Genomic DNA, 13,910 nt, shown 5'->3' on the forward strand with positions numbered 1-13,910 from the left:
ATGTATCAAATCATGTTTATCCAAATAATTGTCTATTAGAATAACCTCCAATAATTCTCCCACTACTAATATCAGGCTCACTGGTTTCTAATTTCCTGATTTATTTTTAAAGCCTTTCTAAAACAACGAAATAAATTGGCTATCCTGCAATCCTCCAGCACGTCACCTGCCGGGAAGGATAATTTAAAGATTTCTGCTAGGGCCATAGCAATTTCTGCATTTGCCAACCACAGGGTCTAAGAGAACACTTTGTCAGACCCTGGGGATTTATCAACCCTAATTTTCCTCAGGACGGCAAATGTTTCCTCTTCTGTAATCATTGAGCAGAGGCCAATCAGAGTCAACAGAAGCTGGAGAGGACCTAAATCACTTGGGTTCACTGATCAAGGAAAGTGACTCTCAGCATTTTTTTGGAGCTTTGAAAAGCAGCCAATCGAAGAGATCAGAAGCTTGAGAGGACATAATTCACTCAGATCCGCTGATTGAGTATTAAAAGCAACAACACACTGTATTTTTGTTCATGCTTTCATCAACAGCCAATCAGTGGACAGAATGGATTAGCAAGAACAAATTAAAATAAGGCCAGGGAAAGCGGGGCAGCCATTGTTGGAGTGGATAGAGTTGAGGTTTTAGATGTGAGAGGACACCTCCAGTGACCCTGACAACTACAAGAAATACATCCTGCTGCAGCTTCTAACAATCGCTGATAAGGAGTTGGAGCTGGAACTGGATGAACTCTGGATACCTCAGGAGGCTGAGAGTGTGATCGATACAGAGAGGTCGATACACTCGAGGTGTAGAAGTTAGGAAACTGTGTGACAGCCAGGAGAGGGAAAGGTGTTAAGAAGCCAGAGCCAAGTATCCCTGTGACCAACCCCTCAACAACAAGTGTATTTTTATATTATTGTGGGGGATTTGGTGGATGACTGAGCAGAGGAAAGTCTCTGTAACCAAGTCTGCCTCTGTGACTCAGCAGGGAACTGGAGAGAAGAGGTGAGGATGATAGGGAATTCATTAGCTAGGGGAACAGAAAGGAAGTTCTCTGGGAGAGAATGAGATTCCTGGTGTATGTTGTCTCCCAGGTGCCAGAGTCCAGAACAACTCAGATTACTGCTGAACAGCCTTAAATGGGCAGATGAACATCAAAAAGTTGTTGCCCATGTAGTTACCAATGTTGTGGGAAGGAAGAGTGATGAGATTCTGCATTGGCAGTTCAGGGAGTTAAACGCTAACAAGATCTCCAGGGTAGTAATTGTGAGGCTAGAAATAGGACAATTATACAGTTTTAAGATTTGTCTAGGAGTTGGATTTTTGGATCATTAGGTTCTCTTCCAGGGATGGTGGGGCAGGTTTGCACTTGAACTGGAAGTGAACTAATATTCTATCAGGGAGGTTTGTTCATGCTGCACGTGTGATTTCAGCTGGAGTTGCAGAGGGTTTGGGAACCAGAATGCCAGAACAGTTAGTGAAAGGATTTGGAGGCGGATGTTGGTAAGACCTCAGACAGAGTCAGAAATCTATAGGTTGAGTATAGTGTAACTCATGTCCTGAGCTGCATATATTGTAAGAAAGTTGGATGAGCTCAGGTTATAAATCAAAACCTGGAATTATTTTTTGGGACATGTCATGTCTTATACATGATATGAGGGGATCAGGTCATGCCTTACAAACCTGAAGATGTAATAAAACACATTGATGAAGGAAAAGCAGTGGATGTAGTATATATGGATTTCAGTAAGGCATTTTTTAAGGATCCCCATGCGAGGCTCATTCAAACATTAATGAGGCAGGGAATCCAAGGAGACATTGCTTTGTGGATCCAGATTTGTCATGCCCACAGAAGCCAAAGGGTGGTTGTGGATGGTTCACATTCTGATTGGAGGACAGTAACCAGTGGTGTTCCACAGAGATCTGTTCTGGGACTCCACCTCTTTGTGATTTTTACAAATGACCTGGATGAAGAAGTAGAAGGGTGGGTTAGTGAGTTTAATGATGACACAAAAGTTAGGGGTTTTTGTGGACAGTTTGGAGGGTAATCAGAGGTTGTACCGGGACATCAATAGGATGTAAAGCTGGGCTGAGAAGTGGCAGATGGAGTTCAACCCAGGTAAGTCTGAAGCTGTTCATTTCAGTAGGTCAAATTTGAAGAAAGAATATAATATTAATGGTAATACTCTTGGTAGTGTGAAGCATCAGCGAAATCTTGGGGTCCATGGACATTCAAAGCTGCTGCTCAGGTTGACAGCATTGTTATGAAGGTGTATGGTATGTTGGCCTTCGTCACCCATGGGATTGAGTTCAAGTGTAGTGAGGTACTGTTACAGCTTTTCAAGACCTTGGTCAGACCCTACTTGGAATACTGTGTTCAGTCGTGGTCAACTCATTGCAAGAAGGATGTTGTTACTATAGAGAGATTTACACGGATTTTGCCTGGATTGGAGAGCATGCCTTATGTGAATAGATTGAATGAATTTGCCCTTTTCTCTTTAAGTCGACGGAGGATGAGATGTGACCTGACGGAGTTGTATACGATGATGAGAGGCATTGATCATGTGGATAGCCAGAGGCTTTTTCCCTAGGTCTGAAATGTCAAACACAGGGGTGCCATCATATTAAGATACTTCAAAGTATGTACAAGGGGATGTCAAAGGAAATTTCTTCACACAGATAGTGGTGGGTGTATGGAATGCACTGCTGGCAGTGATGGTGGAAGCAGATACAATAGGGTCTTTTCAGAGCCTCTTAGATAGGTACATGGAGCTTAGAAAAATAGAGGACTGTGTGGTAGGGAAATTCACGGCAGTATCTAGAGTAGCTAACATGGTTGCCAAAGCATTGCAGGCTGAAGGGCCTGTAATAAGCTGTAGATTTCTATATTCTCTGATATTGCAGCCATCAGTGAGAGATGGGTATAGGAAGAGCAGGACTTTCAGCAAATGTGAAATATTCCAAGTAATTCAAAGGTTTCAGTTGTTCTCAAAAAAATACAAACAGCAAAGAAAATAACAAGTAAATAGTCCAATCGAACACTTCCCAATACACTAATATCTCAGTAAGCTTTGCTATATTCGCCCTAGACAGTAACGCAACATCTTTGGAAAAATCTTTTCTGTGCCTTCGAAATGGGTCCCAGAAACTCCAGCTGTTGTTGTTCTGCCTTCATCCCTGCTTAATCGCTCAACCTTTCCATGTGTTAGGACTAATGCTGTCCATTCTCAGGGTCAGGTATTGATGTGAAGGTATATTGAAATTGTGAAGTGAGAACAGTGAGTGCCTCGTAATAACTCAGGAAGTGAGCAATGCTTAGAGAAAGAGGACTCGTTGTTATTGGAGAGTTTATCAGTCTGGTGTCAATCATTGTTGTCAGATTGCCTCCAAACTGAAATTTTGATTCATTTCTGCTTCCACAGATCCAGACTGACTGATTCAGCATTCCTGTGTTTTCTGCTTCAGCTTCAGATTTCCAGCACCTACAGTTCTGTTGTTATTGTTCGTTGTTCTCTTCAGTTTAATTTCATCCCAATGGGGTAGTCAATTTTCTGTTCCTCTATTCTCACGATGTGCCACTGTTTATTAAAGATCCAGCATCTGTACCAACTCCGCAACCTGAGGGGTCACCTCCGGAGCCAAGTGATGATTTACCCATGATCATGGACCCAGCTACAGGCTCAGGTACCAGTTGTGGGGATATGTTTTAAACAGAGTCCTCTCTGAAATCATCATTCTTCAGATTCAACCAGAATCAAGGAGTGTGTGGGATTGACTGAGGGGAGAATGGTGATAGAGTGAATAAGGGAGAGGGATACTCGGGGGACTGAGGAGAGCAGGGTGTGGGATGACCTTAATGGTGTGGGGAAGAGTGAGTGGAGGGGTGAATTGAACTTAATTGAATTGACTTTATTTCTTTATTTCTTACATCCTTCACATTCATGAAGAGTAAAAGTCTTTGTGTTATGTGTCAATCTGAATGTATAATGGGCAATTTATAGTAACTTATAATAAATAGTATGTACAATGAACATACAATTCTATCAGAATTACTCGTAGTGGCCTTGTGGAAGAAGCTGTCATGGAGCTTGTTGGTCCAGGCTTTAATGCTGTGCGAACATTGATGGTAGCAGCGGGAACAGTTTGTGGTTGGGGTGACTCAGGTCCCCAATGACCCTTTGGCCCATTTTTACACATGTCACTGTAAATGCCCTGAGTAGTGAGAAGTTGACACCATCAGATCCACTGTGCTGTCCACACCACTCTCTGCAGAGTCCTGCCACTGAGGGAAGTACAATTCCCATGCCAAGCAGTGATACAGATAGTCAAGATGTTCTTAATCGTGTCCCTGAAGAAAGTTCTTAAGATTTGGAGACATGCCAAACTTCTTCAACCGTCTGAAGTGAAAGAGGTGTTGCTGTGTTTTTCACAGTACTCATCTGGTATGTACAGACCACGAGATGCCTATGGTTATGCATACACTGAGGAGTCTGAAGTTCTTCATCTTTTCAACCCCAGATCTATTGATGTTGATAGGGGAGAGCCTGTCTCCATTCCTCCTGTAGTCCACAATCAGCTCCTTTGTTTTTGTGTCATTGAGGGAGAAGTTGTTTTCTTGATACCACAGTGTCAGGGTGATGAATTCTTCTCTGTAGGCTACCTCGTTATTATTTGAAATGTTATATTCCCTTGTTTCCTGCTGGTAGGAAGTTCTGCCTCTCAGTTCGGTCAGCTTGTTTTCCAGGGACTGCATGTTAGCCAGGAGTATGCTATGGAGTGACGGCCAATTAGCACGCTCTCTCAACCTCACCAGGATGTTGCTACTTCTCTCTGACCTCCAGCGTCACTTCCATGGTAGCGATGGTGTAATAAATAAGCCTTCCATAGATCATGTAAGTAGGAAAAGGCAGCGTGTAGAAAAGGCCGCGCATTGTGGGAAAAAGCCAATTCCCCAGTGTTCAGAAGATTTAGTCGGTTATATATGATGTGACTATCAGCTTCTTGAACAAGGAATTCAAAGGAAATTGCAGAAATTATCAGCACACTTTATGTTGGTAAGGAGCTCGCAACATGCCTGCCATATGCAGCACAATCTTGTAGTTCTTGAGTGAGGGAGGAAGCAATGTGTTGAGGTAATGAGTAAGGGGAGAGTGAGATACTGAAGGAAGTCATATGATCGAGGGATTGTAGGGGTGATGGAGAAACTGATGGGAGAAGAGTGATGGAGCAACAAAAAGAGTAAGATAGCCGACAGGGATAGTGAAGACAGAGGGTTGTGGTAAGGCCAAGAAGTTGTGAGATTGACGAAGGTGTGAGTGATGAGGAAGAGTGTTACATGTCAGGTCTGACCAATGGGAATGGAGACAAATATGTTGGTTTCCAAAGAGCTTGGGGGTTCGGGAGTACAACTGGGCCTGGTATGTGGGTGAATGGAATGAACAGAAGGTCGTGCATTGAGATAAACTGAAAGTGAAAGGAATAAACAGATGCTCTGATTAATTGAGTGACGGCAGTAGACAGGGTCATATCTGAGTATCACTGAATGTTGCATCTTCGAGGATTGTTCTGGAGTGACTGATGGACAGGCAAGGAATATTTCAGTGTGAGAATGGAGGGAATTGTCAAAGAGTGTTCTAGCCATCTATTGGAATGATGGAGCTGATTCGGACGAGATGAATTAAGTCAGTTGAGTAGGACGCAGAATGCAGTCACTGGAGTTTGTGAACGGGTGTGATCGGCATATTGAAAGTGTCATTTAGTCCTTTAGTTTCATCACATCACATGGTCGTTCAATACTTCCAGTCCTGCATTCACCATGTTGGTCTGATTTAATACTAGATTCAGTATCTCTTGGAAAATTACAAATGTCACTCCAGTCTTCAAGAATGTATAGAGGTAGAAGGAAGAAAATGATAGGCCATTTATTCTGAAGTCAGCTTTTGGGAAGATGTTGGATGCCCAAATGAGTGGTTAATTGTCTGTTCCTATGTCCCCACTATGTACCCCTGTTTGTTACAGATCCAATATGTGTACCAACTCCACAACCCAAGGGGACAAGTGTTGAACCAAGCAATGATTTCTCCACAATCATGGACACAGATTCAAGATCAGGTATCAGTTCTAGGGACGTGTTCTCCTCTCTGAAATTATCATTGAAGTTATTCAACTAGAATCAAATGACTGAATGAGGTGACATGGGTGACCAAGGGAGATGGGTGACGGAGAGGTCGAGGGGGATGGGTGACGGAGGGAGTTTGGTGACGGAGTGACCGAGTGAGATTGGTGATGGAATGGCCGAGGTAGATGTGTGATGGAATGGCCAAAGGAGATAGGTGATGGAGGGATGTGGAAACACGAAGGAGTGTTACATAATGGGTCTGAGCAATTGGAACAGACACATATATCTAGATACTCCAATCTGTGGGATGGTGGAGGCCTCTCGGCCTGGTACGTGGGTGAGTGGGGTGACCAGAGGTTCAGTCATTCAGATAAACATGAAGTGAAATGAATGTGAAGATGTAGGGGATTATTTTGTTACCAAAGCACAGAGGGTCAGATAGGACAATCACTGGGTGTTGCATCCTCCAGAATTGTTCTGAGTGATGGATGTACAGTCAAGGATGACTCAGGGTGGGTATGAAGAGAAATGTCAAAGAGGGTTCTAGCCATCAGTTCAAAAGATGGAGGTGATTTGTTTCTTATGACTTACGACACTGAGTTGACCTCTCATGGGGAGCCTGGGGAATACAGTGAATGGTGGTTGGGTGAGTACTGTATAACCTTATATTGCAGCTGTGGTGGACATTTACTGGAATGATGGAAGGCTGGTTTTGATTATTCCTGTAGTTTCTCCTATCACAAGCGGGCTCAATATTTCCTCTCCCCACACTCACCATGAATCCCTGACTTAAAACAGATTCAGGGTCTCTAGGGAACAGTAGGGTGCAGAGCAGGTCTTTGCTGAATTTCCCAAAACCATACAAAACACAGTTGTCAGTGGCAGGTTTTGTAGAAAATTAGCTTCCTGTAAGTCACTGTAGTGAATGCCAGTGTTACCATAATTGGAGAGAAGCTCAGAATGTCGATAAATCGTCTGGACTAGATGGTTTACCCCTAGTGTTCTGGAAGAGATTGTGGAGGCATTTGGAATGATCTTTCAGAAATCATTAAATTCTGGAATGGTTCCGGAAGACTGGAAAATTTTAAATGCCACTCCACTTTTCAAGAAGGTAGAGAGGTTGAAGAAAGGAAACTATAGGCCAATTATTCTGACGTCAGTGATTGGGAAGATGTTGGAGTCCCCATTGCCTGTTCCTCTGTTCCCACCACGTAATCCCTGTTTATTACAGATCCAGCATCTGTACCAACTCCACAACCCGAGGGGACAACTCCTGAGCCAAGCGATGACTGGTCCATGTTCACGGACCCAGATACAAGCTCAGGTATCAGTTGCTGGATTCTGTTTTACATAGAATCTATAAAACAGATTATATTTGATGTTAGAATGTGACACTATCATCAAATGTATTCAGCTAAAATCTAGCAACTGAAAGACGGGAGATGGGTGATGGGGTGACTGTGGGAGATAGGTGACAATGGCCAAGGAAGGTGGGTGGTGGAATGATTGAGGGAGCTGGGTGACATACGGACCGAGCCCAGATGGCTGTCGCAGTAACTGCAGGGGATGGGTAACTACAGCAGAGGGAGATCAGTAATGAAATGGTCAAGGGAGATGGGTGACAGAGTGGCCGAGGAAGATGAGTGATGGAATGGCTATGGAAGATGGGTGATGGAACGATTGAGGGAGATGGGTGACAGATGGACCGAGGCCAGATGGGTGTCGCAGTGACTACGGGAGATGGGTGACTGGACGGCCGAGGCGGATGTGTGAAGGGACAGCCGAGGCGGATGGGTGAAGAGATGGTGGAGGCAACTGGGTGATGGACCGTCCGAAGCAGATGGGTGTGTGATGAACCAAAAACGTCTGAAAGAGACCCAGGGATGAGTATTAAGGGGGCAAATAAGAGTGCTGCAAGGTTGGTCTGACCAATAGGAATTGACACAAATATGGAGGTTTGCAATGAGCAGTGGGGGTGGTGGAGGCCACTGGGCCTGGTACATGGGTGAGTGGGATGAACAGAAGGTCGTACATTCAGCAAAACATGAAGTGAAATAAATGTACAAATGCTGCCAATAATTGAATGAATGTAGCAGACAGGCTCAATTCTGAGTATCCCTGGATATTGCATCCTCGATAATTGTTATGGAGTGATTGACAGACAGGCAAAGAGTGACTCAGAGTGGGAATGGAGAAATTGTCAAAGAGGGTTCTAGCCATCTGTTGGAAATTTGGAAGTGTATGGTCTGGGAGGAATTGGAACAGCTGCATGAAGCACTCATGGGAGGAGCATGTGGAATGCAGTAACTGCTGGTTGGATGAGTTCTGTATAAATTTACATGGCTAAAGTGATGGGCAAATGCTTGTACCCTGTGAGGTGTGTTTTGGTCATTCCTGTAGTCTCTCTTTTCACAGACGAGCTCAATGCTTTCTCTCCGGCACTCATCATGTATCCCTGATTTCAAACAGATTCAGTGTCTCTTGGGAACAACAGGGGACAGAGCAGGTCTTTGCCATCAATGCCATAGTCATCTACAGGAACACTTGTCAGTGGTGAGGGTTGTAGAAATCGATACCCCTACAAGTCTCTATGGTGAAGCTTTGACTGGACTGTTACCAGAACTACAGAGAAGAGTCTTGGGAAATTGGAAAGTCTTACTTTACGTAAGTCATCTGAATGAAATGGTGTGGCACCCAGAGTTCTGGAAGAGGAGGCAGAAGGGATTCTGGAAGTGATCTTTCAAGACTCAGTGGATTCTGGAATGTTTCTGGAAGACCAGAAAATTAGAAATATCACACCACTCTTCATGAAAGGAGAGAGGTGGTAGGAAGGGAGTTATAGGCCTGTTATTCTGACCTCAGTGTCAGAAGATGTTACAACCCCAACTGAGTGATCAATTATCTATTACTCTGTTCCCACCATGTACCCCTGTTAATTACAGGTGCAGCATCTGAACCAACCTCACAACCCAAGGGGATAACACCTGAGCCAAGCGCTGATTTGTCCACATTCACGGACCCATACACAAGCTCAGGTGTCGGTTGTTTACACTGACTCTTCTCTGAAGTTATCATCGAAGGGGTTCAACCGGAGTCAAGGAACTGACTGACAGGAGATGGGTGATGGAATGACCAAGGAAAATTGGTGACAGAGTGGCCAAGGGAGATGATGAGGGAGTGGCATGGGAGATGGGTGACAGAATGGCTGTGGGAGATGGGTGAGGAAGTGACGTGGGAGATAGGTGACGGAGTGGCTGTGGGAGATGGGTGAGGAAGTGACGTGGGAGATAGGTGATGGAGTGGCTGTGGGAGATGGGTGATGAAGTGGCATGGGAGATAGGTGAGAGAGTGGCTGTGGGAGATGGGTGAGGAAGTGGCATGGGTGAGGGAGTGGCTGTGGGAGATGGGTGACAGAGTGGCTGTGGGAAATGTGTGAGGGTGGCATGGGAGATGGGTGAGGGAGTGGCCGTGGGAGATGGGTGAGGAAGTGGCATGGGAGATGGGTGACGGAGTGGCTGTGGGAGATGGGTGAGGAAGTGGCATGGGAGATAGGTGACGGAGTGGCTGTGGGAGATGGGTGAGGAAGTGGCATGGGAGATGGGTGAGGGAGTGACGTGGGAGATAGGTGACAGAGTGGCCATGGGAGATGGGTAACAGACTGGCATGGGAGATGGGTGAGGAAGTGGCCGTGGAAATTGGTGACGGAGTGTGCGGGCGATGGGTGACGAACGCACTGAGGACAGAGGGGTGTGCAATGCCAAAAGGGTGTGGAAGTGAGCAACAGGAACGTGTAGAGGGAGCAAGTAAAGGTGTTGCATGGCTGTCTGATCAATTGGAACGGACACACATAGCTCGGAATTCTAAGCAGTAGTGGTGGGAGAGGCAACTGTGCCTGATACGTGGGTGAGTGGGATGAACAGAATGTTGTATATTCAGATAACATGAAGTGAAATGAATGTACAGATGTAGGGTATGATTGAGTGACTACAGCATACAGGGTCAGAGATGAGAATCCTTGGATATTGCATCCTCAAGAATTGCTCTGAGTGACGGACGTACAGGCAAGGAGTGACTCAGATTAGGTACGGAGGGAAATTGACAATGAGGGTTCTAGCCATCACTTGGAAAGATGGAGATGATTTGTTTGTGATGACTTCGGACAGCTGAGTGAACCTCTCATTGGAGGAGCATGTGGAATACAGTGAATGGTGGTTGGGTGAATGGAGAATAACTTTACATTGTGGCTGAAATGGGCATTTGCTAGTACAGTGGAAGGTTGGTTTTGGTTATTCCAGTAGTCTCTCCGATCGCAAGCAAGCTCACTGACTCTCTTCGACACTCACTATGTGACCCTGACTTAAAACTGATTCAGGGTCTATTGGGAACGGCAGGGTACAGAGCACGTCTTTGCCCACAATCCCATAACCATCTCCAGGCACATTTGTCAGAGGTAAGTGTAGTAGAAATGGAGCCTCCCACAAGTGTCTATAATCGAGCTTTGTCTGGACTATGTGACCATAATTATGGAGAAGTTTCTTGGGCAATGAAAGTTCTGTATTTAGTTAAGTTATCTGAATTAGATAGAATTCTGGAAGAGGTGGTTGAAGAGACTGTGAAGACATTTGTAATGATCTTTCAGGAATCATTACATTCTGGAATGCTTCCAGAAAACTGGAAAATGCCACTCCTCAAGAAACTGGAGAGGTAGAACAAAGGGAACTATAGGCCGGTTATTCTGACCTCAGTGGTTGGGAAGATGTTGGATGACCAAATGTGTGGTTAATTGTCTCTTCCTCTGTTCCCATTATGTATTCGTGTTTATTACAGATCCAGAATTTGTACCAACTTGACCAGCAGAGTGGACAGCACCTGAGCCAAGTGATTATTTGTCCCCGATCACAGACCCAGATACAAGCTCAGATATCAGTTGTGAGGATGGGTTTTGCACAGAATCCCTGCTGAAATTGTCATTGAAGGGATTCAATCAGAATACAGGGACTGACTGAGTTGGATGACGGAGTGGCCGAGGGAGATGGACGGTCGAGTGACTGAGGAGATGGGTGATGGAGTGACTGAGGGGTGAGGGGTGAAGAATCAAGAAAGAGTCTTACATAATGGGTCTGGCAAATTGGAATGGACACAAATGTCCAGTTATTCCAAACTGTGGGTTTGTCGGAGACCGCTGGGCCTGGTACACAGATCAGCGGAATGACCAGAAGGTTAGTCATTCACATCAACATGAAGGGAAATGAATGTACAGATGCAGGGGTTCAGTGAGTTACCACAGCACAGAGAGTCAGATATGAGTATCCCTGGATGGAGCATCTTTGAGAATTGTTCTGAGTGACAGGTACTCAGGCAAGGAGTGACTCAGAGTGGGTATGGAGGGAAATGTCAAAGAGGGTTCTCGCCATCACTTGGAAAAATGGAAGAGATTTGTTTGGGTTGATTTAGGACATCTGAGTGGACACCTCACTGCAGGAGCATGTGGAATGCAGTGACTGGTGGTTGATGAGTGGTGTATAACCTTACTTTTTGGCTGTGATGGGCATTTGCTGGTGCGATGGAAGGTTGGTTCTGATTCCTGTCATCTCTCCTATCACAAGCGAGCTCAATAATTCCTCTCCTACACCTGCCATGTATCCCTGATTTAAAACAGATTTAGGATCTTTTTGGAACCGTAAGGTATAGAGCAGGTCTTTCCCACAATCTACAAGCACATTTGTCAGTGTCAGGGTTTGTAGAAATGTAGCTTCGCAAGTCTCTGTGGTGGTACTTGGAATGCCTGTGTTGCCATACTGGAGAGAAATCTGTTGGGAATCTGAATGATCTGAATGTAGATAAGTCACCTGAACTAGATAGTGTAACCCAGGAGTTCTGGAAGAGGTGGTTGATGAGATTGTGGAGATATTTGGAATGACCTTTCAAGAATCATTAGTTTCTGGAATGGTTCCAGTAAACTGGAAAATTACAAACGTCATACCACTCTTCAACAAGGTAGCAGGTCGGAGAAAGGAAACTGTAGGGCATTTATTCTGACCTCAGCCATTGGAAAAAATTTGGAGTCCCAAATGGGTTGTCAATTGTCTACTACTCTGTCCCCAGAATGTATCCCTGTTTATTACAGATGCAACATCTATAACAACTCCACAAACTGAAAGGACATCTCCTGATCCAAGCAATGATTTGTCCACGATCACGGACCCAGATACAAGCTCAGGTATCAGTTGTGGTGATGTGTTTTACACAGACTCTTCACTAAAATGTCATGTAATGTATTCAACCAGAAACCAGCGACTGACTGAGGGGAAATGGGTAGTGGAGGGTCCAAGGACAAAGGAGAGTGGAGTAGCTGAGGGATCTGTGTGACAGAGTGGCCGAGGAAGATTGGTGATGGAGGTGCTGAGAACAGAGGGATGTTGGAGGGCCAAGAAAAGTGGAGATTATTAAGGAAGCAAGTGAAATAATGTTGCATGATGGGTCTGATCAATATGAATGGACACAAATATCGAGGCATTCCAAGCAGTGAATGTTGATGAGGACACTGGGACTAATGTGGAACAGCAGCATGAACAGAAGGTCATGTGTTGTGAGAAATCTGAAGTGAAATGAACGTATAGATGCTGGGGATATTTTAGTTACTGAGCATACAGGGTCAGATCTGAGTATGCCTGCATGTTACGTCTAAGAGAGTGTCTGGAGTGTCTGACATACAGGCAGGATTGACTCTCACTGTGAGGGGAGGGAATTGTCAAAGAGCATTCTGGTAGGAAGATGGAGGTGATTTGTTATGGACAACTTAGTTCAGCTGAGCGGCCCTCTCATGCGAGGAGGATGTGGAAGTCAGTGACTGGTATATCGATGAGTGATGTGTAAACTTACATGGTGAAGCCCAATTTGGCCTGTGATGGCATGACTGAATGCTGATTTTGATGATTCCTGTTGGTCATCCCATCACAAATTTGCTCAGTACTTCATCTGCAACACCTACCATGTATCCCTAATTTAAAACACATTCAGCACCTCTTTGCAACAGTACGGTACAGAGTATGGCTTTGTCCACAGACCTTCTACAAGCGCATTGTCAGTGGTAGAGGTACTAGCAATTGCAGCTATCCCACGTGACTGTGGTGTAAATTTGAATATGTTTTTCCATAACAAGACAGGATGTTCCTGGGAAAAAGAAAGATCTTAGTGTAGGCAAGTCACCTGGAGCAGGTAGTGTGCGCCCAAGAGTTCTAAAAGAGGAGGCTGAAAAGATTGTGGAGGCATTAGTAATGATCTTTCAATAATCTCCAGACTCTATATGGTTCTGGAAGACAAGACAATTACAGATATCGCTGCACTCTTGAGGAAGGTAGTGAGTCAGAAAGAAGGAAACTATCGGCCTGTTATCCTCATCTCAGTGTTTGGGAAGATGTTGGAGTCCCAGACCGCTGGTGTATTGTTTGTTCCTTTGTTCCCACCATGTACCCCTGTTTATTACAGATCAAACATCTGTACCAACTCCACCACCCGAGGGGACAACTCCTGAGCCAAGCGATGATTTGTCCACGATCACGGACCCAGATACAAGCTCAGGTACCAGTTGTGGGGACACGTTTTACACATGCTTCATTCTGAAATTATCACCTAATGGATTCAACCAGAATCTGGTGGTCAGGAAGTAAGTAAAGATTGTGCCTGACCAATGGGAATGGACACAAATATCTCGGTATTCCGAGCAGAGGATGTTGGGGAAGTCACTGTGCCTGGTACATGGATCTGCGGAATGAACATGACGTGAAATGAATGTACAGATGCT

The sequence above is a fragment of the Hypanus sabinus genome, unplaced genomic scaffold, assembly GCF_030144855.1.
Source record: "Hypanus sabinus isolate sHypSab1 unplaced genomic scaffold, sHypSab1.hap1 scaffold_2013, whole genome shotgun sequence".
NCBI lineage: Eukaryota > Metazoa > Chordata > Chondrichthyes > Myliobatiformes > Dasyatidae > Hypanus > Hypanus sabinus.